The 25,523-nt window shown below is 35.9% G+C and overlaps 1 protein-coding gene across 4 annotated transcripts in view; it reads left to right on the forward strand.

The window, feature by feature from the left end:
* LINGO2 (leucine rich repeat and Ig domain containing 2) overlaps nt 1-25,523 on the forward strand; it is a 558,918-nt gene that overhangs the window by 264,518 nt on the left and 268,877 nt on the right. For all 4 annotated transcript variants that reach the window (XM_032206179.1, XM_032206181.1, XM_032206178.1 and 1 more), the window contains one exon: nt 12,419-12,511. The gene's annotated coding sequence lies outside the window, so the exon portion shown is untranslated. The remainder of the gene's footprint in view (nt 1-12,418; nt 12,512-25,523) is intronic.

A 25,523-nucleotide genomic window follows, 5' to 3' on the forward strand; every position in this document is an offset into this window, starting at 1 on the left:
AAGGGAGTTATGATGTAGAAGAAAATTAGTGAACTAGCATAGTGAGAAACTTTGAAAGATTAATATATGCCAGGAAAAAAAAAAAAAAAAAAAAGGTAAAAGAAAAAAGTTGAATTAGCTTAATCAACCTGGGGGCTGAATAGATAACATTTATTAATAGGCTTTACACTCTTCCTAGCTCTGATATTCACAGCTGAAGACAGCTTATATTAATACTGTCTTACTCACATGAGATGAGATGACATTGCACACTCTTTTGTTTGTTTGTTTGGAAGCAAGATTGATGTTGACTGTTGCAAAACAGAATAGGCACAAGTATCTTTAAAGAGATAGTTTTCTTCCCTATACATTTAGCTCATTAACCAAAAAGATCTTTGTGAAAAACACACATAAGCAGTTTTCATATATCATTGTGCTATGAATATAAATTGCAATTTCAGATCATTCTGGCAGCCTGCTGATTTTCTTTGAGATTTCTCCAGAACAGTTTAATGTTAATCTATCTGGGTACAGGAGAAGAAGTCAATAAAGCTGGTGCAGAGAGGTGGAAATTACACCTTCCTATGTTAGTAACAACTTACCCCCTAAGAGGAACTTTCTTCAGCAGTTTTTGCTGGGAACTTTGACAAGGATGGAGAGACCCAATTACAATCACCAGAGGACATCTGCTAGTTAGTTTTGCAGCCGACAGATGCAGAATGTCTGCATGCTTCAGGTGCCTTAAATTGCCCTTTTATGCTTCTTACCGATTTCATAAGTAGAATTACAGCAGTTGAATATACACTCACAATCTGGCTCCTAGTTCAGGGTGGGTGAGGAACAGAGAATGAGGGAACTCCACCTGGCTTTCTGCTAGCATGTGCCACTATGGTCTACAGGAAAATCTGTCACATGCTCAGCATGGGGAGCTTACAGAGAGATTCTGAACTAAACAGAATTTTGTACCGTGGATGTCTTAGAGGACAAATTGAGTGGTTCAAATGTTTTCCAGTGAAAAATATTCTTTAAAAAAATGCATTGAAGAAAAGATTGTGAGTCTCTCATGACTACCTGTGACTGTAAACTAAGCTTACCTTAAAACCAGGGCTCACCTTTTCCTGCCTGCTCTTTTACTAAGGAGCTCAGGAGAGCCACAAGAAATTTCGTGCCAGAATTGGCAAACAAAACCCGACAATACTAACCAGCTAACTGGTCCTTGCAGTTTGGTGGGATACTAGCTGCAATTATTGGGGAAGTCCTGGGATTTCCAGGAGACAAAATTGATTTGGACTCTGATGTGAGCTGTTGTAAAACAGAAGATGAACAAGTACTTCTTCAAAGAGAGTTCGTTTCACAAAATTTTAGCTCATTGACTCAAAAGGTCTTTGTGAAGGAGACATAAGAAATTTTCATATAACTTTGTGTTTGAGATTTTCAAAAGACCATAACTTAGAGGATGAACTTTCCTCTATATGGTAGGAAGATACAACCGGTGTCTTTGAAAAAATACTCATCATCTTGCTGAGTAAATTCTTGTTTTATAGAGTTTCAGAACTGGCAACTGTATAGCCATCCTCATAGGCAATTGGATGTCATTCAGGTACAGCAGAGGCAGTTGATATTCTTATTTCTCTCCTCTTTTAGAATGCAGTTACCTGTTCTTATTAAGTAGGGACATCCCACTCCATTAGAAAACAAAACAAAACAAAAAAAAACATTTTGATGTGGATCAACAACCCTTTTTTGAAGAGAGTGTTGTATAAATATTTTCTGTATAAATTTTTTTCTTTGAATTCCATTGTAGAAGTGTGGGTTTTGTTGTTGTTTTTGCTTCGTAGGTTAGTTGGTAGGTTGTTGTTTGGTGGTTTGTTTGTTTTTTCTCAAATGCTAATTGCTTTATTTTGTTCAACAAATTATGGATTCTTTGAAATACCGGTATTTCTCTGCTTCCATTTTGAGCTCTTCATGGAAAGACAGCATAACATTATCTATTTCTTCTTACTGTCCAGTCACTGAGCCTATGAAATGAGTTCTTGTCAAAGCAGGAACACCTTGCAGTCTGTTTAGATATACTAAACTAAAACAGCAGTTTAAGGTTACAAGGGTCTCAATTACTAATGGAAGACTCTAGCATTTAGATTTATGAGTTACCTTGTGGAAAAGAAAAGCTTTTCTAGGTTTTCAGCTTAAAAAACTGAAAAGGCTTAGAAGAACCTCCAAGGACTACAGTAAGTTAATTACATCCTCCAAAAGGTGGTTAACGTTATAAAGTTTGGTGGCAGCTGCTAGGAGGCTCAGCTTCATTTCAGGGGCAGGGGAAAAGGGAAGGATTAAGCTCAAGCAGAAGGTTATTGTTTCTTACTGATTGCAGTTAAAAAAAAAAAAAAATCAGGTTATGATATATTAAAATACTTCATAGAAAAGTAATACTAATCCATACAGTGACCCACCTTTACTTCTCCCAGGCATAACACACGAATGAGGAATCATTGCCTTTTGTAGTGGATCTGTTTTGGCTAACAGCCACATGACTCCCAGCTGCCTCTCACTGTCCACTCTCAGCAGGGCAGGGGAGAAAGAGGATGACAAAACTCATGGGTTGAAATAAGAGCAGGGTGATCACTTGCCAATTACCACAGGCTAAAGATAGGCATGATAGGCTTAAGGAAAAATATTTAAATTTATTGTGAATTTATAGTTGGATAGGATCATAGAACCATAGAAACCTCTAGGTTGGAAAAGACCTTCAAGATCATCAAGCTTATCAAGACCATCAGTGAAAAACGAAAATAGAAATTCATCTGCCACCTCCTTAACCTCAGCTCTTGTCTTCATACCCAGCTGCCCTTCCTAATCTCTGAGTAAATGGGGAATGGGTGGGTGCAGTCAGTCTGTAACAGCATATCTCTGCTGCTCTTTCATGCTTTTCCCTCTTCCACCGTAGGCCTCTCCATGGGTTGCAGGGGCATCTGCTCTGGCATGTCCTTCAATGACCCTGGTGTTCATGGTGCTGTTTCTTACAATTTTTGTTTGCTCTTCTTCTGCCTGTGTAGTATGTTCTATTCTTTATGAAGTGTATTTTTCTCAGAGGTGCCAGCATCTTCACTACCAGGCTCAGCTGTGTCTGTTGGAAGTGGCCATTGAAACCACCCCTACAAACTGCCTTGTTACTAAAACCCTGCCATTTACACGCAGCACAGCTGAGTTAGGGGTTGGTGGTATGTAATCAGAGATGAGACCTCCAGATCTGACCAGTGGACAGGGCGTGCTCTTAGAGCAGATTTCCACCACCCAAGGAGCACCGTTCACATGGAGGCTGTTTCTCACTCAGAAATGGTTTCTCATGTCCCCCTGCCTGGTGCTCTGAATGTTGAAAACAAACAAACAAACCTCCTCTGCCCTATAAACCACTCTTTTGGGATGCTCTGTTGCTCCTCTGTCTTCCAGGTTGAACTTTCCAAAATAGCTGCCAGGGGCTGCTGGGGCCTGGGGAGCACTGGGGCTGTCCCAGGGGTGCATGGCATGGCCTGGCAGCCCAGGACCATCTTGTGACCTCATCAGGAAGCGAGGCAGCCAGGTCAAGCAGCAGACACCTCCCTGGGGGTGGGAGCTGGTGAGGCAAGGCCAGGACATGAGCCTGCAGGTGGTGAGGTCAGGAGCAGGTCTGAAGCCCAGCACCAGAACCTCAGAGGAACAGAATTGCCAGGAGCCAGGGTCAGCCTTTGTTGGGATTTATACAGTCACTGGGATGGGTGGGAGACAAAAATGTTAATGAGGGAAGAGCTTAAAAGGAATGAAAAATGGAAAAGAAAAAAAAAAAAAAAGTGAAAGATTAAACAATTAAATTTAAAAAAATGCATATTTCTATCAATGGGTAAACCAGTCAAAAACAAATTTAGCCAGAGAGATTTCTTAGTACCTCAAGGAAAGATTTCCTCTCTTGATAGCATTTGGCTGCCAATTTTAAAGAGAATTTTCCTATCCTATCACAAAATTGCCCCCAATATGTTTTTTCTTTAAATACAATTAAGAACTCTTTTTCTTAAAATGAATCCTTTCAAAATTTAACATACCTACTTTGTATGACTCTCCACAACATGAGAAGGATGACGATTTCCACTAAGCATGAAGGTGGGTAACCATGTGACCCACCTGGTCAAGGTGAAAGGCCTTGATTTCCCCTGAATGGGTGGGTGGAAAGAAGCAGTGATGCTACTTTGACTCATTCAGTCTCACTGAGCCAGAACAGAGGAGACAACAGGAACAAAAAGAAGTCATGAGAGTGTATTTCTGATGTTTTGCCTTGACAGATAGTCAACTTTCCCTTATGGATATGGCTCCTTTCCTGAGCTGTTCCTAGGGTAAAAAAGCAGTAAAGCACTCTAATGGTAAATCTAGATATAAAAGTGCAATGTAGTATTTAATTAGTAGTAAATTAGTTTTTAATACAGTGTTTCTTGTGCAGCTTTGCCTTTGGATACTGAAATATTATTGCTAAGCAACTCACTAGAAATGGTGAAAGGACAAGTGGTAAATGTCTCCTACATTAATGCTTCCATTCTACCTGAATATGGCACTTTATATAATTAATTCACAATTCATTGTAAACCTAAGGCTCTTTTTTTTTTTTTTTTTTTTTTCCAAAAATGCCAGCAGGTATGTAGTCAAAGTAACACACCTCTCCTGCAAAGTATTGGGTAATCTCAGTCAGATTCTGGAAAACTTCTGTTAGCTAACTTGAAAGAACTAGGAAATTCTAGTCTCTGTTTAGCAGCATATGTGATCTTAATTATGGTATCTTTTTTGCTGTATTTTTATCTGGACTGAATTCTCACTGTAGCCTTAAATTACTCGGGAACAACTGTTTCATTACTTTGCCTTTGTGACATATGTCAAAGGTCAATTTTCCAGTAGATTTATAATTCTTTGTAGTTTAGCCTTCTAAGAGTGGTTTTACTCAAGACACGGTTAGTTAAGGATTAAAACTGCTACATTCAAAGGAGTTCACAACAAATTTTTAACCACTAAGTACCACAAATTATTATGGCTAGGTTTTCTAAGTTTTCTGTGGGGATAAAAAGAGATCATAAGTATACTGTTCTTAGGAGCCATGAAGTGGGAACATCCAGTTCCCTCTTCCAGAGAGGAGTGGATTTTGCACAGCCTTCTTTATCTTACTTTGCCATGCAGTAAGTGAATGATGATGGGGATGGCCCGAAAGTTGATTCTTTTCTTCTTTGCTATTTTTCCCGTGTATAACAACAGAAGCAGACTTCACCTGGGTGTAGTCTTCTTCATATGAATAGTAATACCTATGTATAGTTTATTTCTAAACAAACCATCAAATATTCCCAATTCATACTTTCAGTTATATACTGCTTTCACCTAAATATGCATTTTCTGTTCACAGTGATAAAACTGTTCACATGATAAAACTGACCTTTTGCCTTTCCTGTTTTGTTTTGTTTTGTTTTGTTTCAACTGAGATGCTTTTTTATTTTTAGTGGTTGAAAGCACCATTTTAGCTAATACATTGCATAAGCATAAACTGTTCCTGATAGTCCTAATGTGATTCCACTAGAAATTGTTTGTGTTTAAAATGTGACAAATTGCAAGTGCATAGAACACTTTTGGCTCTGTAGAAGAAAAATGGTCTGAACTTTTCCAGGGTGGTAAGTAACAAAGAATGAAAGAATAATAACATTTAACGATTACAGAGTTTAAAAACACCTTTTTATGTGTTAGTCAAATTTAGCCAAGTCTTAAAAAAACAAACAAACAAACAAACAAACATGGTAAGTCTCCCTAGTATTAGACAAGTCAGGAAAAACAAAACTGAAAGCATGTTTTACTGGTGGTATTTTTAAACCAGGAACAGTTATCCTGTTTCCAGTGTTTTTATACCCATTTTTTTCATCTGTAAATCATCTTGGTCCAGAAGCTTTTGTGTTTCCCCTGTGTTGCAGTGACTTGCTTAGATGTAAATGCTACCAGCATAAACAAACGCTCACTGAGCAGCATGTCTTTCAATAAGTGGCGTCAGCAACACCTAAGAGTGAGCTTGTGCATTGTTATGGATGCTACCAAGCATAAGGCATGTGACAACTGCTGCAGGCAGCAGATCTAAAATGGAAGAAAATATTATTTCCCATAGTGTACTGTGGGTACTGCTGAGCTGTGGAAGTCTTTTATCCAAGGATCTGTGGACTCCAGAGCAGGGTCCTTATAAAAGTGACAGATAAATTCATGAAGGTCACTCTTAAATGCAGGGAAAAAGGTGTAGCATCTAGACACTTCTCATTGTCAGAAGCTGGGCAGATAGTAAGGCAAGAGACTAACTTCAGGCTTTTTCCTTTTTAGAAAAATCCTTCCCTTCACTCACTGCTACATGTTACTGGATGTAGGTACTCGGACAGGCCATCTGATTTAGGCAAATGCTGTCTTCGTATGGGATTACTGCCTGGACTTCATGGATTTAGTATAATAATATCTCTTATACTTTCTTCCAGTTTTAAACTAGATCTGAAATTAATTTGAATTTAGAACTGAATTACTGCTTTGGCTCCATATTTACTTTGGCTCTTTTTTTCTTAGGATTGTAAGTCAGTTCTTCACTTCAAACTTGAACTACTTCAGGCTTCACCCAGAAATTAGTAGTAGCAAGCAGCACAAGTTGTTTTGAGGGAGGAATAGTTTCAAGATATATTCAAGCTACTCAAATGCATTGTTTCATTAACTGCTCTTATGCTTTTTCATGAACTTGGACTAATCTTAGAGCTAAGAGATAAATTAGCAATTCAGAGTATATGCTTACCAGATGCTGTTGACAAATGCAAATAAAACAGCAACACAGTCAGGCTGAAAAGAACATTTGAGGATCACCTTGTCCCTTCAATACTAAAGACTAAGCTAGACAACAGCAGTAATATATTCATTCACCCCATGCCATTATTAAATTAGCTAAGCTGAGAGTATAGACATAATACTGTACAAGAGTTTTATTGGTATGAGCTTCATTCCCCATAATTTAGCAAACAAATTGAATAATTCTGACAGGGTTGTTCTGTCTGGCTGCTCATGGTGAAAGTTTCCCAATGCTGGACTCAGTTATTTACAAATTACACATCTTTCTCCATACATTTCCTGACTCCATGATGAGTGTTCTGCAGAAGATGAGGTCATGTTTTTCACACAAAATGATGTACGCCTGTTTGCAAGCCAGTAGATCTGTTTTAAAACAATCCACAGTCCCAGTCACTCCATAATGGTTTATTTTCATGCCTGTTCAGTGTAAGTCAGGGACTGATGCAGAGGGCAAGAATGGCTAGTGCAAAGGGACCATCTTGCATAGGTGAAGCACCAGTCAGAATCCAGACATGTTCATTCCTTTTTATTTTGGTCTTCCTGACAGAGATATGTTTATTTATTTATTTATTTATTTAAGCCATACACTGGTTTAAAAAATAATAATAAAAAACAAATAAGTAAATGGGGGAAAGCAACCATCCAAGTTTCTGAGTTTCCAGCCATCTCCTGTCTAATCATTAGGACATTCCTCTCAGGAGAAAAGTAATTTGAAAACAAAGATGAGAATCCCATCAATATTAAGAGACAATCCCATCAATATTAAGAGACACCTACAATTTTTTATTTTTTTTTTCTAGAACCTATATAAATCTATTAAAAAGAGAGCTGCTATTCCTAGCATTTCTTTTAATCATCGTGCCCATGCTTGTGTACCATGCAGGATTCATTGCTACCTGTCTTTTATTAATATAACTGTGATTGACAATGAAAACTTAACTGTGATTTGGCTGATTCACATAGTATGAGGTATATCTTCTATTTTGTGCTAGAATTGCCACAGGGCCTGTAGCCGTAAGTAGAGGAGACAGGTAGAATCCAGTCAGCCAGCAAGAGATTTGTTGAACAGCAAAACTGGAGTAAACTACTATTAAATCTGACTAGAATGTTTGTTCTAAAATACTATTTCAGCTTGCAATTACTGTTACAATTTGCACTGTTGTTTCAATTAATTTTCCATCATTTTTTTCTGATCCTCTTTCTATCCTGCAAAACTTTTTTCCTTCTGTGTATTTTTTAGTGGATGATTTCCCCTGTCATTAGATCATGCCAATTCCTAAAATATTTGCCTGACAGCTTTTGCTTCTCCACTGGGAGGAGACATCAAAGGAACTATAATCTAATTGATTTATGTTTTGTATTTTTCTTCCATGAAAAATGAGGTCATCACAACACAGGATGAGAAAAATAAAAAAAAAAAATATTAAAAAAAAAAAAAAAGATGCCTTTAGATTCAATATGATCTGTTAATAACCACTATGAATGTTTTCTTAGCTTTTTTTTTTTTTTTTTTTTTTTTTTAAAGATGTTTTGTTATTGGGGGATTTTTTTGTTGGTTCCTTGGTTTCATTTTACCTAAAGTATAAAGAGGTTGGAACATTGAAATACAGTGACATAGCTCACTAGAATATAGAAATCGAATAAATTGTCCAAATGAAGTGGGACACTGAAATTTTCTTAAGATTTATGGTTAGACAGACTCCCTTGTCTATGTAGTTAAGGCTTAAAAACTAACCACTTAACTACAAGCAATATGGATCCCCTGTGCTGCCATTTCAAATGATGTTTAACTCAAACAAATTAGTCAATGTGTAAAAACTGAGATGGGCAGATCTTCAGTTTTCTTAATTCTTTTGTCAAATGTAGATCTATATTATTCCATGCTACTATGTGAATGAAAGACAGTTGAAAGAGTTGTGATTAATTTATAAATCTGTCAGGTAAATTCCCAGGAAAATCAACTGAATTTTCACATACAAAGGTGAAGACAAAGTAGATTGATGTATGTCAGCAACATCTCCCAAATCCATAATCTTCTAATGATTTTTTGTTAGTTATCAAAATGCATTTAAGTTTCAGTCAAACTACTGAGACCAAAAATAGGGCCACACAGTGGGGAAAAAAAGAAAAAGAAAAAAAGGAGGAAAAATGCCTGCTTGAATTGAATAATGGTTCTTTAGCCACAAGACAGTACCTTTCAAATAGCATTTCTAGTGGAAAAATCACCATGACTTTTGGGAGCTTGGGATATTGTTTCGTTGGTTAATTTTTCTAGAAGGAAACTGTGAAATCTGTAGATTTTCATAGTAAGAAAGAATCTCTTTTATCTTCAGTTAGGGCACCTACTTCATGTTTCCAATACAGGGAAATGTTTGGCTAATTAAAACATTACCTGAAGTTTCAGTCCATCTACTTGTAAATTGTGTTGTATTGGTTGGCAAACTCAAAGCCCAGTGAATATTTGCTGTATCTCCAGTTGATTTATTTTCATTGCAAATACCAAAAAGACCAACCTGCATAAATGCAAGGTAGTCAGTTTCTCAGAAAGAATCAATCTTAAATGGTGAGGCACAGTTCCATGTCCCCTCTTTTCTTGCCAGCCAACTCGTTGAGGAATATTTACAAGATTAATTAATTAGCATGCTACTTAGCAAAGAATCTGTAAGCCCAAACTACTCTGTCTCTTCTATCTTTGCTAGTGTGCACAAGGATCATAGCTTATACAAAAATTCTTTGCAGTCTCTAAAATGTTTCTCATGCATCTTACATTGCTTAGTCCAGTTGCCAGAGTGCAAAAGATAGATCCGAGTTTTGCATGGGGCCTCAAAATTTTTGTGTCATTATGATTTTTATTTTAACATTTATGATAAATATACACATATATGATGTGTCTACTCCTATATGTTATAGATCCTCACAGTAGAGTGCAAAACAGGTATAAATTGAATGGATGTAAATTGCTACTGTTCCCTATTTGCTTTCAGGTAGGTGTAACTGATTTCTTCTAGAATATGGCAATAGACAACCAGCTGTGATAGAAAGTTGTTTGCATTATTCACTGAGTAAAACATACTTTTTAGTGAATTTAGCCTGCGTTATCTTATCATGTACTGTTTATCACAAGTTACTTGACAATCCCTAAGCTGGACTGTGCTCACAAGATGTTTCTGTTTAACTTGACACCTTTCACTCCATCACTCAGATAAGCAAAACCTATAGGATATTTCTCCTTCCATAATGTGAGTGGAGAGGAGTGGCAGCACTGGTGATAGCTGGGGAAGAAGAAAGGCCCCCATGCCCTTGCAGCCTTACATTGGCTGCACCATGAACATGGTGCTCTGAGGCAAGTGGTCCTCTTCATCTGCTTTCTTCCCTAACTCCACAGACTTCATTTCTGTAACAGAAGAGCCCCTTGAAGTGGCAGAATAGGGAGGTCAGTGAGAAGGGTACATGGCTCCTTGAATGGGAATCCAGTGCTGCTGCTGTAGGAAAAATGGCAGAACTGTCTGGGAAATGTGTAGTTCCTTTGCTATAGGAAGAGCAAGGTTGGACCTGAGCTGAGCATCTCCGCAAAGAGGGAAAAACTGTCCTGCTTGCCTAGGCTGTGTGTTTGGCTGCATTCTGACCTACAGAAAATTGAATAAATAAACCTTAAGGTATAAAAGTGTGATGGGATTTGCTTTTGCTGTCATATAAATATGAAAGCTAGAATTTCAGAGACCAGCACTGGTCACTAGAAGAGCTATGTGGTCTCAGAGATTAGAGAGCTACAGCATTAAGCAAGCCTTGTCTATCCTTACCTGATAAACATTTTCATGAAGGATGTACAAATGAACCAAAAATTTACTCTTGTCAGTGAGATCTAGCTGACACACTTAGTGATGTCTGGAGAAAAGCTCATCTCATAAAATGAAAATGTTAGTTGCCAGTCTGGTCTCTAGGCTCTGCTGACTGTACTGACATATATCCGTTAACTATTAATAGGAGCTTAGACAGCTACGTGTAGATGCCTAAATATAGTGAACTGCATGACACCCAGATTGCTCTGTTTTAGCATGAAGATTAAGACAAGCATCTGATTGTTATTTGGGCCAGATAGCTTTCTCTAGCTGTTATGTAATTTTCTCCAATTTGTTGAAATTGTTTCAGTTGTTTCTGACAAATGGAGTAGAAATTAGTTTCACATTTATAATCTCCACGTACTGAAATTATTCCTGAGAAAGCCCTCCTAACTGTTTGATATCTCTATGCCTCTAAAATTCCCTGCACTTTTCTAATATCTGTGGTCATGATAATGAAGTCTATCTAGTCTCTGTGCCCCATTGCTCAGGCCTATTTAAGACAAGGTTATGCCATTTTTGATTCTGTGTATTATGTCAAATATTGCACATTTTGTTTTGTTTAGTTTTTAATTCCTGCTGACAATCTACTTCAGAATCCTAGTTTTAATTTTTTAAAGTTTCTAATTTAGGAGATGTAGAAATAAACTAAAAATATAGTCCTTAAAGATTTATTATGAGGAATGAATAACAGGAGTAAAAAATAATTCTTGAAATGACAATATTTTAAAAACTATTTTAATGACTTGAGTACCACTGGAGTCTGATGCTTCTGACTGCTTAGAATTGGATGTGTTAGTGCTGTAGTGTTACAGTGGCTTATTCACAAAAATATGTAAATAAAGCAATATCTGAACACAAATACGTAACTGCAGAGAACAAGAGAGTATGTTACTTCTGAGGCAGTGGTACCCTCTAAGGACTTCCCAAGAATGCAGTTAGGTTAAGCAGAAGATCTGCAGGCAGAAATTGCCCATGAGAAGAGTCAAATCAATGAACATCTGCTCTTTATGGTTCACACAAATTTTAAGCATTATACAGTCATTCACCACTGTCAGAAATACCTGTGACACTTTGTTGATTATTGCATGTACTCCGGAAGTGTATGAGAGATGGATTATAACTTTTCCTGATATTTATTTTTTTCAGTCTTGCTTTTTCCATATATCACTAGAGTCCAAATAAGCATCAGAATGATGATTATTGATGGGTTTTACCTCTTGCTTGCCTGGATATTTACTATATATTAATGTATTAGATTTATAATTAAAAAAACTCATAATGTTTTATTCTGTTAGGATGGCTTGCAGATTTGGTACCTATTTCATCAGTTTGTATCACACATATCTCTTCTCTTTTTAATAGAGTGAGTGGAAATTATACGATTTTAATTTATTTATTTGAAGTATGACACTCCTGGAAATATTTTATGAAGAAATGAAAGTTGTTGGAACCTTTAGGACTGCTTATTTGCCTCTTTTGAAACAAGGGAATCGCCTGGTTTTGGCTGTAGTAACTGCCTCAGCTCCCCTAACTGAGGCCCAAAAAACATGTCTTCCTCTGTTCAGGTCTGAGTATATGATTCCACCACAGGCCAAGGCCAAAATTCTGTCATGAACCACTCAAACGAAGAAAAAAAGTCCAAAATAGAGGAGAGTAACAGCCATAAGAAAGCATAATGTTATTAGAGCAACGTATGAGTAAAGAGACTAATTATTATTTTGTTTGTTTTCCAGCTATATTCGTTGCTTTAATGCAAGCATCTGCTTCATGAGATGACCTCGCTTCACTAATATCTGTGGTCTGTATCAAGCTACAGTATCACTGCTGTAAGTATGGCTTTCTGTTTTGTTTTCAGCCTAATAACAAAGTAGTTTACTAGACCACTTAAGATCTGGCAGGCTTTGAAATGATTCAAAATGAAAGGCTTGTCATTGCTCAAAATATTTCAGATAAATGTGGCCAAGGCTGAGTGAATGTCAGGTTTGTACACTCTTATCAAAACCATAAAGTTAACAAGCAGGAGAAAAGGAAGAAATCTTCATAGCTGAATAATCTTAATTGCTATTTGTAGCTGTAATAGATAGATTAGAAAGCAATACTTAAATTAACAGACATTATTTTAGCTGAGATTGTCTCTTTAATAATTAACTCCAACTGATAGAAAAAGGTATTCCAAAGCTGGAACCCTTTTTTCTTGTAGTCAGGCCTGCTATCATTATTTTTCCCTTGATGTTGGATTATAGAGCAAAGTTAAAAAAATAAAATAAAAATGTAAAAAAGAGAACCTCAAGCCAGATTTTTAAATCCAGAGATAGGCAACAAATGTAAGTGCCCTGATTTCTGAAATGCTCAGCCTCTAGCAACTTTAATTTACTTTAAAGAAAGCTGCCAGAGGCTCAGCACCTGAAAATAAGATCAGTTACTGAGGCATTTCGCTAAGGACTGATCATCCAGAGACAGGAGACACATAACCAGATCATGGCATGCTCTGCCCCTTTGGGAAGAGAGAATATTTTCAATAGAAAAACAGATGTACAGCCTTATACCTATTAAGCAATATCCACAACAGAAAGCAAAGTATCTCCATGTTACATAATGTGAACAATGACTTCGTTTAGTTTTTTGTTTGTTTGTTTGTTTGTTCATTTAAGAAAAACAACAAAAACCCACACTGGAGGAAAATAATAATAATAATAAAATAATAATAAAAAATAAGGATAGCATGGTTTGAAAAGGCAGATTTCTGACCACTGTACCACAGTGTACCACAGTGGAACCACAAGTTTCCTTTCTGGTGTCTGGACTGCTCCTGAAGGGTGGTATATTCCCATTCTTTTCTCTTTTTTTTTTTGTCACATTCAGGTAGAAATGCTGCAATTAGCTTTATTTCCAGCATCAGCATGAATGTAAGACCATAAGGCTACATTAAAGTTGATTTCCCCTCTGTCTTAGCAGTCTCCTAAGGCTGAGTATGGTAGTACTATGGTGTGTTTTGTTTGGGACAAATTTGTTTGGACATTTTCTTTAAAACTGTTGAAAGGAGGGATATAAAAACAGAATTTCCAGCAGTCCTGTCAAGTTACATTGCTGTGACCTTTCATTTCCTTTTGAGCTCCAGCGTGTATTTTTATCAGATACTGTGTCTTAATTTTGAGTCTTCTGGCTCTCCCCTGCACAACGTTGTCGCATGGTAAAAGCTGTCCTGGCACTGACAATAAAAACATCAATATTTGAGGGTTCTTTAAATGACCTGTAGAAATTTGCCCTAGGCAGACATATGCCTCAAACCTGAGATGGAGACTTGAAACTTTCACATTGTTTGTCCCCGAAGTGGCAGTTACAACGTGAAAAATCCCAGAGTTTCGTTTTTATGTTCTACCTTGCTGAAATTCTCCAGAGTTGTCTCCAGTTGCTCTGGTGATTCAAAGTGGTCAACCAGCACCAAGCAGCCCAGCACAGAGCATGAGCAAGGCATGCAGCTGTGTGTGTTGAACACATGGCTAACAGGACTACCTCTTAAGCCCCAGATCAGTGTGCAATAACTCAGGTGTTCACAGTGGCCTGCTTTGAAGACACTAATTTGAACAGGCAGGCCTGACAACAAATGTAGTTTTCCCTCAGAAACTGATTTATGAATTTCCTGGACTCTTCCCTACCCAGACTTTGCTTGTTGCAGCCAGAGATAAGGTTTGGATATATGTATGTGTGGAAAGCTAACAGTTTGAGAAGTGAAAAATCCTCCCAGCAAATGTAAAAAGCCAAACACATCTGGCAAACTGAATGTAGCAGAGGCAAGAGATTGACAGGTTATTTTTTTATTGTCTGTTTTGTTTGCTTTGGTAGAGTCTTCAGTCTAACAGTCTAAGGCTGTGTTTTAATGTGTTTGGATTGAACACTCTTGAATGTACTGCAGGAGTGAGCTGGAACCTCTAGACATTTTCAAAGTTGTTTTACAGGAGCTGCAGAACAGAGGGCTGTATGAAATGTTCCCTTCTGTAAAAAAAAAAAAAATGAGTTCCAGTGCTAATGGTGGTGAAAATTTTGTGAAAAAAAATAGAAAGCTTGGGGAATGTTAAAAGATTGTGATTCCACAGCACTTCTATGTAAACTACTCCAATTCTGAAACACTCTTACTGTTAAGAGTGGTTTTCATTTTGCCCATTTTGAATTCCATCACTTTTCTCCCAATGCAAGGAGTACCTCAGAAACGGATTATTCCAGGTCCCAATCACTATCTCTAGCAATCATTTTATAAGCTGGCCACACTGTCTTTAATATTACCATCTCAACAGAAACCTGTTTAATCTGATTGTGTGTGCACGTCTGCACTTGTATAAAAAAAAGATCATTGAAAATAAGATATGAAAACATGTAAAACTACAACTGTATTAAAGCAGTCTTATGTTTATGTAAATTACAATGCTTCAATGACAATTTTGAATAACAGACATTGTTTGGAAGGCATGAAAGAAGCACTGATATTAGTATTCTGTCACATTTATAGATGATCATCTACTAAAAAGTAGCTATAAGCAATTTGTTATTTTCAAGGTTGCTTCATAAATATTAGATTATGTTTGCAGCATACATATATATATATATATATATGGATGTTTGTATCAAGTATAGCACTTCAGTTTTTACCGACTTTGTACTCTGAAAAAATTTATCTTTTGGCAACAGTTTCAGGTGAATAGAGATTTTCACAAACTCTCTTCCTGTTGGGATAATTTGAAAAATTTTGTTAGTGATCTCTCTAAATGCATGAGTTAATTGTGACAATGTAAATTAAACCACTCAGAAAATAGATACCTACTGAATACAAATTCAGCAATATAAATATGTGTTATATGCTGCCACCTTATGGTAGCAAAAGCTATGTGAGTCTTGATGTAATAAACTACTGTAAAGGAAAAAATTACCAGAAAAATAGGTAATATTTCTCCTGTTGATAATCCTGTATAAAGCCAAGTCTACTAAAAAGATCTTTTTTAATATAAGAGTTTAATTAAAAAACAAACAAACAAACAAAAAACCCTGAAAATTATTGTAATTTCTCTGCAATATTACTTGCTGTTAAAAATCATAGAATCGTTGAATCATTAAGGTTGGAAAAGATCACCAAGATCATCTGGTCCAACCATTCCCCAGCACCAATATCACACACTAAACCACATAACCACATCCCTAAGTGCCACGTCCAACATTTCTTTAAACGCTTCCAGGGACGTTTCACTAAATTTCAAAATTTTCATCCTAAGATTGAGGATGTTAGTTGTTATTGTCTGAAAGGTCATGTTTATTGGAGAATATGGAGATCTAGATATTTCTGGCAGGTTTGTACAAATAACTACTGAAGTGGTATCTTTACTATTATATTTTGAACATGTAGGCATTCTGCCCATTTTTCTGGACAGAAGATGATCATTGTTATTATAGCAAACTAATACCAGAGTACATCTATTTTTGTAAATGTATAATAAAGTCACTTCATTAGCAATAAAGCTTTAAGTTTATTTCACAAAATGTAAACTGCTAAATGTATGTATGACTAAATATCTTCACAAAAGGCCTGGAAGGAATATCCACACAAGACTGCTAGAGCTGAAGGTACCACATGTGCTTCAGATGTCCCTGGCTTGCTACAAACTGGGCAAGAACATGGAGCTACTACAGTAACAAAGATACATTTGCCCCATCCTTACATTTTTCCAAAAGCCTGGCATTTGGCCAGGTGGATCTTTGCTCTGATCAGATTAAGCCAGTCCTCTGTTTATTGGCAGAAAAGCATTTAATGTTTATCTCCATTCTTAATAGTAATTAATATAGTAAATCTGATCCCAGAATACTGTAGTTAAAGAACAATTGATATATACCTTTTTGCTATAAACAGTCAAACTGTGGTATTTATTAGAAAGCAATCTTAAGTATTTAGCAGCGTTAGATTTATTTACAGCACAAAGACAGACATACAAAAACAGTTTTGATGCCAAGTAATTTTCTGTTTGTTTATTTTTGTACTTCCAACTCTATTAAATACAAAGCACAAGAGCTCAGTTGATGAAAATGTCAGACTGAAAACATAAAAGTTTATGTTTAAATGAATCTGAATCTGTGTTCTAGACTCCAGCTGGAAATGGATTTCAAATTGACAAGCATAACAACTGGAAGTATGTGCATTGCTTTGAAATGGCCAACTTCAGATAGTCTCAGCAACTTCTAGACTCTTAAAGATAATAGGGTAGATAAAAACGGAGATTCCAAATTGTGTAGAGCTTTATACTGTAAGTTATCATATAGCAATTTCAAATCAATTCAGTGTTGAACAGGAAGCCAATGTAATTCTCTCAGAACTCAAGCTTCATACCGAGACCTCCTTGCACATGCCAAATCACAGCATCTGGATTTTGTATGCCTAGGAAGAAATTGCATTTAGGGGAAATATTCAGAAAGTCATTCAGTAATCCAATTCTTTATGTTAAGATACTGAAACAACATACGGTAGCACATGCAGTAATGGCATTTTGTGAGCTGTAGTTCAATAGACTAAATCTGGTCTTGAAGTTCCAAGGTCATATTCTTGACTGTTCCTTATATAGTGTGTCAGTTTATCCAAAGAAGTATTTCCTACTTGAAGAGTCCAGGTCTTATTTTCCTTGTTTTCCTTGTATTTTTTTGCCCTCCAGATGTATGAGAAAACTTACTATCCATAATGAAAAGCTTGCCTTTTTTAAAAAAAATCAAGTGCACAACTCAAAAAACTGTTTATAGATCCTGTCATAGCTACTGTCTGTAGAGCTTTACTAAAAGCTATTTTAAACAAGTTTGATGCTCAGCATATAACTTACTACCAAATTTTAAAGGATATAAAGTAGATTTATACAGATCTTGACTAATGCTATCCTACAGACAAAAACAGGAATTTAACTAAGAAAATGTAAAAGTTCTATTATGAAATGTGTCAGTTGACTGAGACAATCTCTGTAATATACCGCTATTTTGGTGAAGTTCATTTTAAGTGAATTTTAACATTTCTCTTTGGCTCCATTCAGGCTACACAGCTTCAAGTAACTTAGGGTGGAATATTCTGTTCCATTGAGAGTATCTCAAACTTGGTTAAATAAAACTTTATAATTAGGACACATCATATGTATGAAATCATAAAAAATAAAATCTTCAAATTCTTATGAAGTAATGCAGTAATTTTTCCTTCCCTTCCATCTCTCTCTTGCTGTTTAGATTGAAGCTGCTATAACAGGTTCCCCAACTAATTGTAAAGCCACCTTCAATTACTTTTCAGACCAATAGCACTACTTGAAACTTTTTGTTGTGCAGAAAAATTGATACTACTTTTTGCTCAAATTTCTTTGTGTTTGGTTCTTAATGTATTTATTCCAGTCTTCATAAGCACTACTGAATGACACTAGAGCTGAAATATCTATCCTTCCAAAGTACTTTAGGAATATTCACTGTGATGCTGGGCTTTTTTATGCTTCTTTTATTTCAAGTTGTTAATAAATTGAAAACTTCTGTGTTACACTTCGGAATGACTATAGAAATTCTCCTGTTGTGCTTCAGAAGATATATGTATGATTTTAGATGGCACTTAATTCAGCAAAGACAGTATTCTTCAACTTTTCTTTCTAGTCTTAGGCTATATAATTCAAGTAACGATCAAAGCAAACGTGCATAGACAGTTATTAGTTTCTTCTTTAATCAGTGAATTATTTAGACTTCTCCATTCAGTGTTGCTCATTCTTCATAGAAAACCTGGTCATTAATATTTTTGTTTAAATGCTCTCTGAAAATTATGAGCAAGATGGAGGGACTTGTTTATTTCTTTACACTACTCATAATAGACTGGAGATGATCAGTTTGGCATAAAGGAAGATTGCAATATTCCAATGAAACAGAAGCTTTCCTGGAAGTTGTAGAGATGGAGGGGCAAAAGAGAAAGGTTTTGCATAATCATCTGGTTATTTTAGCCTTTACTTTCAATGCTAGTTCTTAAATGAAGCTGCAGTTGAGCTGAATTAAGATGATCAGATTGTCCATAAGTGACACTGGTATATGAACTATACCACTTGGGAATGGTGATGTATTTTCTGAAGTATTAAAAAGCAGAAGATAAAAATATTAAGGTAAAGTATTATTGGTTAAAGCATGGTATTCAATAACACTAGGAGAAATTTCTAATCACAGTTGAAATGACAGTGGACAGTCTAATGTAAGATAGTAGATAACATAAGCAAAGGGAACAAGCTCTTACTTTTTTTAAAGAGCTGATATAGCTAAAAAATATTTCAGTAGTAGAATCGATTAGATTAATATGATAAAAGAATATATTAGACAGCACATATAAGCAGAGGCAGACAGGATGTTTTATCCCAGATGCCTTTGACAGTCATACACTCCAGTCTTAATTAATACTTGATGACAGCTGTACTGACAAACCTCAGCTACTGGTCTTTGAGTTACCAATTTGATCCCAAGTAGCAAAACAGTCTGATGTGCTGGAATTCCACTATCCTCCTTTACCACAGAGAAGAATCTGTTGTACTAAACCAGAAGATACAGAAATGTCTCTTTTGCCCTGTCTCCCTTTCTCACTTTAAAAACCAGAAGACTTTTAATAATGAGAGTTAGTAGTTCATTGAATAAAGCTCTCCTGTTTAGGAAAAGTTGTTCAGTTCCCAGCTGTGCAGGTGAGTTACACAAGCTTGAACCTTGATTTCCTGTGTCCCGAGGGAGTGTTGCACAGTCAACATATATAAAATATCACTTGAGAAAGAACAGAGGGGTATTAGAAAGAAAGAAACAGACCTCAAAAGATTCAGGCAGTATGTGAGGCAGTATGTGTCATGAAACAGAAGGCACGACGAAGCTAGAATCCTGTAGTATCAGGTGTAAGAAAACATAAGCTGCAGGTGAGCAATTGAGCAGTACTACAATCTAGGTAATCAGAAAATTAAAATAATGCACAGTTGTATCTGTTTCATGGTGATTCTTAGAATGTTCAAGCTGTATTTTATAGCAAGTACAATCAAAGCTCATTTCTGAAAGGCATCAAGAAAGGGTGAAGGTAGTGTTAAGCATGAGAGGATTTCTAGTAACTCAGCTTTTTTTGTGGTGCCTCACCACAATTTGTATTTGTATTATTTTTTTTTATTATTATAATAAAGGTTATTGGTCATGATGATTAATGGGGATCTCAGTCAGGAATTTGCCAAGGAAAGGGATTACAGTGCTTCATTAAGTTAAGCAGTCCACACAAAGAAAAATCTGAACATCTTTTGTGAAAGGAAGTAAAATGTTCTTGTTGATGTTTTCTGCAGGTGTGGGTTCATCTCTTGCACTGCTAATCTGAATGTGTAACAATATTCAGACCTCAGTGAACTAACCACTTGAAACACAGTGCTGGTGCTGTCTCCCTGATATATGTCTCACCTCACTGACAAATTATTTTGCTTAAATCAGGGTCCTTCAATCAGTCTTGATATCTTGATTATTTTGACAAAATTATATATATATTATTTTGACAAAGATATATATGCATGTTTGATATATGTATATATCTTTGTTCTATTCCCATTAAATTCAGGGCAAAAGCTCACATCCTTTTCTTTTCTATGAACAGAGTTAAACTAACGAGTGCTTTAAACTTCATACCTGAGCTTCCTACTTACTGCTAAAATCCATGCAGTTCATTAAAACCTATGTGTTCTATCAAATTTCAGTCTCTGCCAAGCTTGTGTTACAATGGACTGCAATATGTGTTTAGACAGACAGTTTAAATAACAGACAGAAAACTAAGTTGTTAAAGATTCTGAGACATACCGGCAGATGGTGAGGTTAACTACATGCCCTTCCATGATTTTTTTTCATAACGTCTTTGATGGCTTATGTTACCTCAAGACATTGTTTCCACCAGAGATAATGGCTTATGGCAAAGAGTTATGCTATGTTAATGGAGTTGCAGAGACTGATGATCATGCTGTCATTGAATGAGTATCTGTCATCCCTGTCTCTGTCACCCCTCTTTGGTAAAACAACACTGTGTAATGTAAGAATTCTCATTCAAGGACAAGAATATTTTTAATTCATTTCATTCTTGCTCTGTACTCCTGGGCATGATAACTGAAATGAATAGCAATACTATACTTAAGGAATCTCTGTCAAATAAGCCTTGAAGTACCACATGAAATTGATATACATCTTATCTTTTCTGATGACCTGGATGAACAGGTGCAAAAATAACTTGGTGAAGCAGGTTATTTCAGTCTCTGCTGTTTACTTAATATTAAATCCTTCCATGCCTATATTCATAATAGATTAGACCTTTTTTCTGCTGCTGTTAAAAATAATTTCCAGGAAATAAAAGAGATTAAATAAAGGCACATTAGGAATTCTTGTGTTGACCAGTAAAATAATTAGTTTGTCATTCCTCCATCCTTATATTTAAGGCAGTAGTTATACATTTGTGCATTAATCACCATGAAAGCTTAGAGCTGAAAACTAAAAGAAGGAATTTAGCTTAAAATTTCTAAAAAGTGGGCTATTGCTGTCCTTCCAGATTTGGTTGCTAAGATAGCAACTCCCTTTGGGATTAAAAATGTTAAAAACTTGCTTTGGAATTTGTGCTAATTTTACACTCACAGACCAGACTATGGTGGGGAACTGTATAATGTACATTTCATTGCAGTGCAATGTTGGGACAACAAAAATCCTGTTTCGCCACTTAGTGTAAAAACAGTACAAAAGAGTGAGATTGAGTCCAAATGAAAATCCCAGAGCTGCAGAGAGGAAATTAAATGCCATGCATATGTTAGCATTGTAACCAACATGTTTTCCAGTTTCTTTGGAATTTGCTTATAAACATCAAGTCATATTATTTATTTCTGGTGTTTAGTTAAAAATGCCAAGATAGATTTTACTGGCACAGTTGTTAGGGACTTAAGAACAAGAAAAAAAAAAAAGTCAGCCTCACTTTCTTTAATAATTTTTAAATCTTCCTGATACTATTTGCTCCTGCATCTTTTATTTCCTGTTCTCACTTTATGACAACACAAAACCTTTCTCTTTCTTCTATGTGAAAATTTTATTAATGAGAATTAAGGAGAAAGGATTCTGTAAATATTGAAAGCTCAATATTCTTGCAAGGTCATCTTTTTCCCTTCCAATCATTTCTCTTACAACTTATAACAGCTACTGAGGATTTTATGATTAAAACAGGTTGGTTACAGTAGCTGTAAATTCTTTGCAAATGCACAAAAAAATAATATATTAGATTTTAAGTTGGTGGCCATTACTTTTTATTGTGCTTATGCTACTTTTATCCCTTGGTACCTTGCCGAGTGACTATACTGCTAAATATTATCTGGCATTGGAAAAGGATTTTCCAGGGAAATCATTTAGGTCCCTTGCCTGTACCATCTCTTTCTCTTTTGTTTTCTCTCTCTGTAGTATTAATATTCTATAATTGGAAGCATATTGTTATCCATTCCATTACTTTCAAAACCATAATTTAGAGAAGGACTAGCAGCAACATGTAAACAAGTAGGGGGAACATGACTTTGATTATCTCTAGACTTTTTTAAGGAGCTGTATCAGATTCATTTGTCTGGTTGGCGATTTGTAAGACACTGTCCTTCCATTTCAGTATTAGACTCTGGTAACCATTGGATGCAATTCCAAAATCTTGCTTAAGCCCACACACTCATTCTTGAGTTGGGTACTTTCTTTCTGCCTAAGCATACAAGTTCTCCAGCATTTTGTATGAAACAGAAAAATGTGTTCTATAGCATCCATTTCTCTGAATGGACTTCTGGGGCCCTGACAGCCAAAGATTCTCAAATTAGATGTTAAATGAAGTTTGGTTTTGATGTAGAAGAAGCTGCAGTTATGATATGCTGTACTCTAAAACATAACTGTTTTAAACCTGTTAGCCATAGCATTCTGTTAATGGCAAGTACTGTAAGATATTCCACTCAGGCAAACAAATATTTATGTTTATTGAAATTGCAAGGCTTTCAATAAATGGTCATTGAAAAGTTATTTTTAACCTTGTAAAATTTTGTGACTCCTAAACCTTAAATTAAAACGTCAGTGGCAGCAACTCTACCACAGTTTGTTATTGATTACCACAAGAATTTTAGTGCAACTAGATTCAGTAAAAGCAGTATCAAAATGTACTTCAGGTTTCTGCATCTAGTGTACTGAAGTGAAAAAGCCTAATTCACTTCCCCTCTGTATGTGATTGCAAATCTGGAAAAATTCTCAAGGGAAGGGAAGGGAAGGGAAGGGAAGGGAAGGGAAGGGAAGGGAAGGGAAGGGAAGGGAAGGGAAGGGAAGGGAAGGGAAGGGAAGGGAAGGGAAGGGAAGGGAAGGGAAGGGAAGGGAAGGGAAGGGAAGGGAAGGGAAGGGAAGGGAAGGGAAGGGAAGGGAAGGGAAGGGAAGGGAAGGGAAGGGAAGGGAAGGGAAGGGAAGGCTTCATGTTTTAGGTTTGATCAACAGAATTGCATCAGCCTCAAAACCGTACACATCTGAAATTCTTGCAGTCTGCTGGCTGTGGTGCTTATTGTTCCCCTGTGCACATGCCTGGAGGTGTTTATCTGTTACAGATGGTCTCTTTATTCAATTCTGTGTGTGGTATACTTGGTGCAACCACTGTATTCTGTAAGTAGGATTTGCCCTGCTGTGAAGTAGCAGCTTTTCTTTGTTGATTTAACACTGTTCATAAAAGAGGTTAAGCACAAGTAAAACACAATTTAATTTAATTCAATTATTTTTAGCACTCATTTCCTACATAAGCTTAGAAAATCACTAGACTATGATATTAAATATAAACACATGTATTAGTAGTATAGCCTGGTTCTTGTGCAGTAGTGAAACTCACTGTAAACAATAGGTCAAACTTCATCCTTAAGTTTGATTACAGGGGTGTATACATTCAGTAACTGTTTTCCTTTGGGAATGATAAAAATAACAGCACTACTGAGCATCTTACAGAAATGAAGCCAGTAAGTTAAAGTTATTCATGTAAAGGTTTATTGGATCAGACTTGTTTCCTGCCACATGGTTTTCTAAATGTGTTGGGAAAATGTGCATGGAGAAGGCTGATGAAGTCAACACTGTATTTTATTTCTCTTGAATTTTTGAAAAAGTAAAACTTTCTCAATTAAGCTATTAATATTAACTAGACCTTATACATAGAAAGACTAGCTAGTTTATGTTTCAACTCTTGTGAGAGACTCTGAATATAATAGAATATATAAATTTAGAAATTTATGAAATGCTGCGTTTTTTCCAACACACCTTTTTCATTTCTGATGTATTGGTTCTCCCTGTTTTGTTTCAAGTACAGATAAAAGTTTGATTCATTATTAACATAAAGAAATGGATCTGATTGAGGTAATAGGATTTGAAACATGGTTTTATAACTGTCACACAAAATTATATTTAAAGAATTAGAAAACAATGGTTAAAACGTCATGAAAAAATGCATTGAAAACCCACGTTTTTCATTCTCTTTTTTCAATCAATAGTAGCTGCACTGACTGAACACTGTTAGTCTGATTTATTCAGGTACTTAATGTGACTTATAAGTTATTGACATGCATTTTATGAGATTTAAAAATGTGCTTATGTGTTAATTGGATTGATTGTTTGGGTCATTTTGATGAGTAACCAAATTAGTAGACCAACATGATTTTTAATGTGTCCAGTCTAATGGAATAGATGTTACCTTTCGTGTTATCTAACAATAACAACTGCCATTTGAATATAAATTCATATAAATTACATCATAATATGCAAATCCATTTTGTCATTATGGATGCAGGTCTGTGAAGCCCAACAGTACAGCAAATACTAACATTTTGTTGTTAAGTGTTCAAAAACATAAAATAAATGAGGCATGGGTATTGATTGTCTTTGGCCTACATTATCTGCACAGGAACTATTAAGAAGGCTTTTCCATCTTCCTTTCATGCCTCATTTTCTCATTCTATCTAATGAAGAGCTTCACTTAAACTGTAATGTGCTACTGTCTTGAAAGTACATTCTTATGGCAGTAAAAAGCTATAGTTGTACATTATGGTCTTTTTACTGCTGTGTTTATTGCTGTGTTGCATTGTATAGAATAATAAAATTTTGTACTGCAGGAGTTATTTGTTTAATTAATTTTTAACTGTGAAATATATTTTGGCCTCTATAAAGGCAACCTGCATTTCTGACTTCAGAAAGCAGATGGTCAGCTGTAGCTCTGGACTTCAACTTGTAAAACTGAGAACTGTTGATCAGAATGTAGAACTGTGGAACATTCTGCATTTCTCTTCCTTTGTAGGTGTTAATAAAATTCCAATACATAGCTGGGTACACTACCAATGAAAATGCTTCATTAGTGATCCTTGATTTAGCTTCTGCTTTCTTGAAATGCAGGTATTCTGCTAGATTAAAACTGGAAGTCTTGTAGCAAGGCATAGAAAGAAACAAAATAATTTAATTCAAAAATCACATTGAGAATGAATCTGAAAATGAGTTAGTATGCACTGAAATGTTTGGTCAAAAGTTTCACGATATGAAATGATTTAACATTCTGACTGTAGGAGGTGATAACACATAACCTTTGCAGACTATTTAGAGGTAATCTTCAGATAAAGAACTCTTACTAGGGGATCTGTCATTTATTAGTGCTCAATATGTATTTATCTAAAATGTCCTTCAATGCTGGATTCTGTAATTTGTTACTGGTAACTAGCAGGTTTTTGCAGAATATAAATTCTCAAGGAAGGACTCAAGTTTTTGATCCAGCATAAGACCTTCATCTAGAAGAGAATT

This window comes from Aythya fuligula, chromosome Z (assembly GCF_009819795.1).
Source record: "Aythya fuligula isolate bAytFul2 chromosome Z, bAytFul2.pri, whole genome shotgun sequence".
Taxonomy (NCBI): domain Eukaryota; kingdom Metazoa; phylum Chordata; class Aves; order Anseriformes; family Anatidae; genus Aythya; species Aythya fuligula.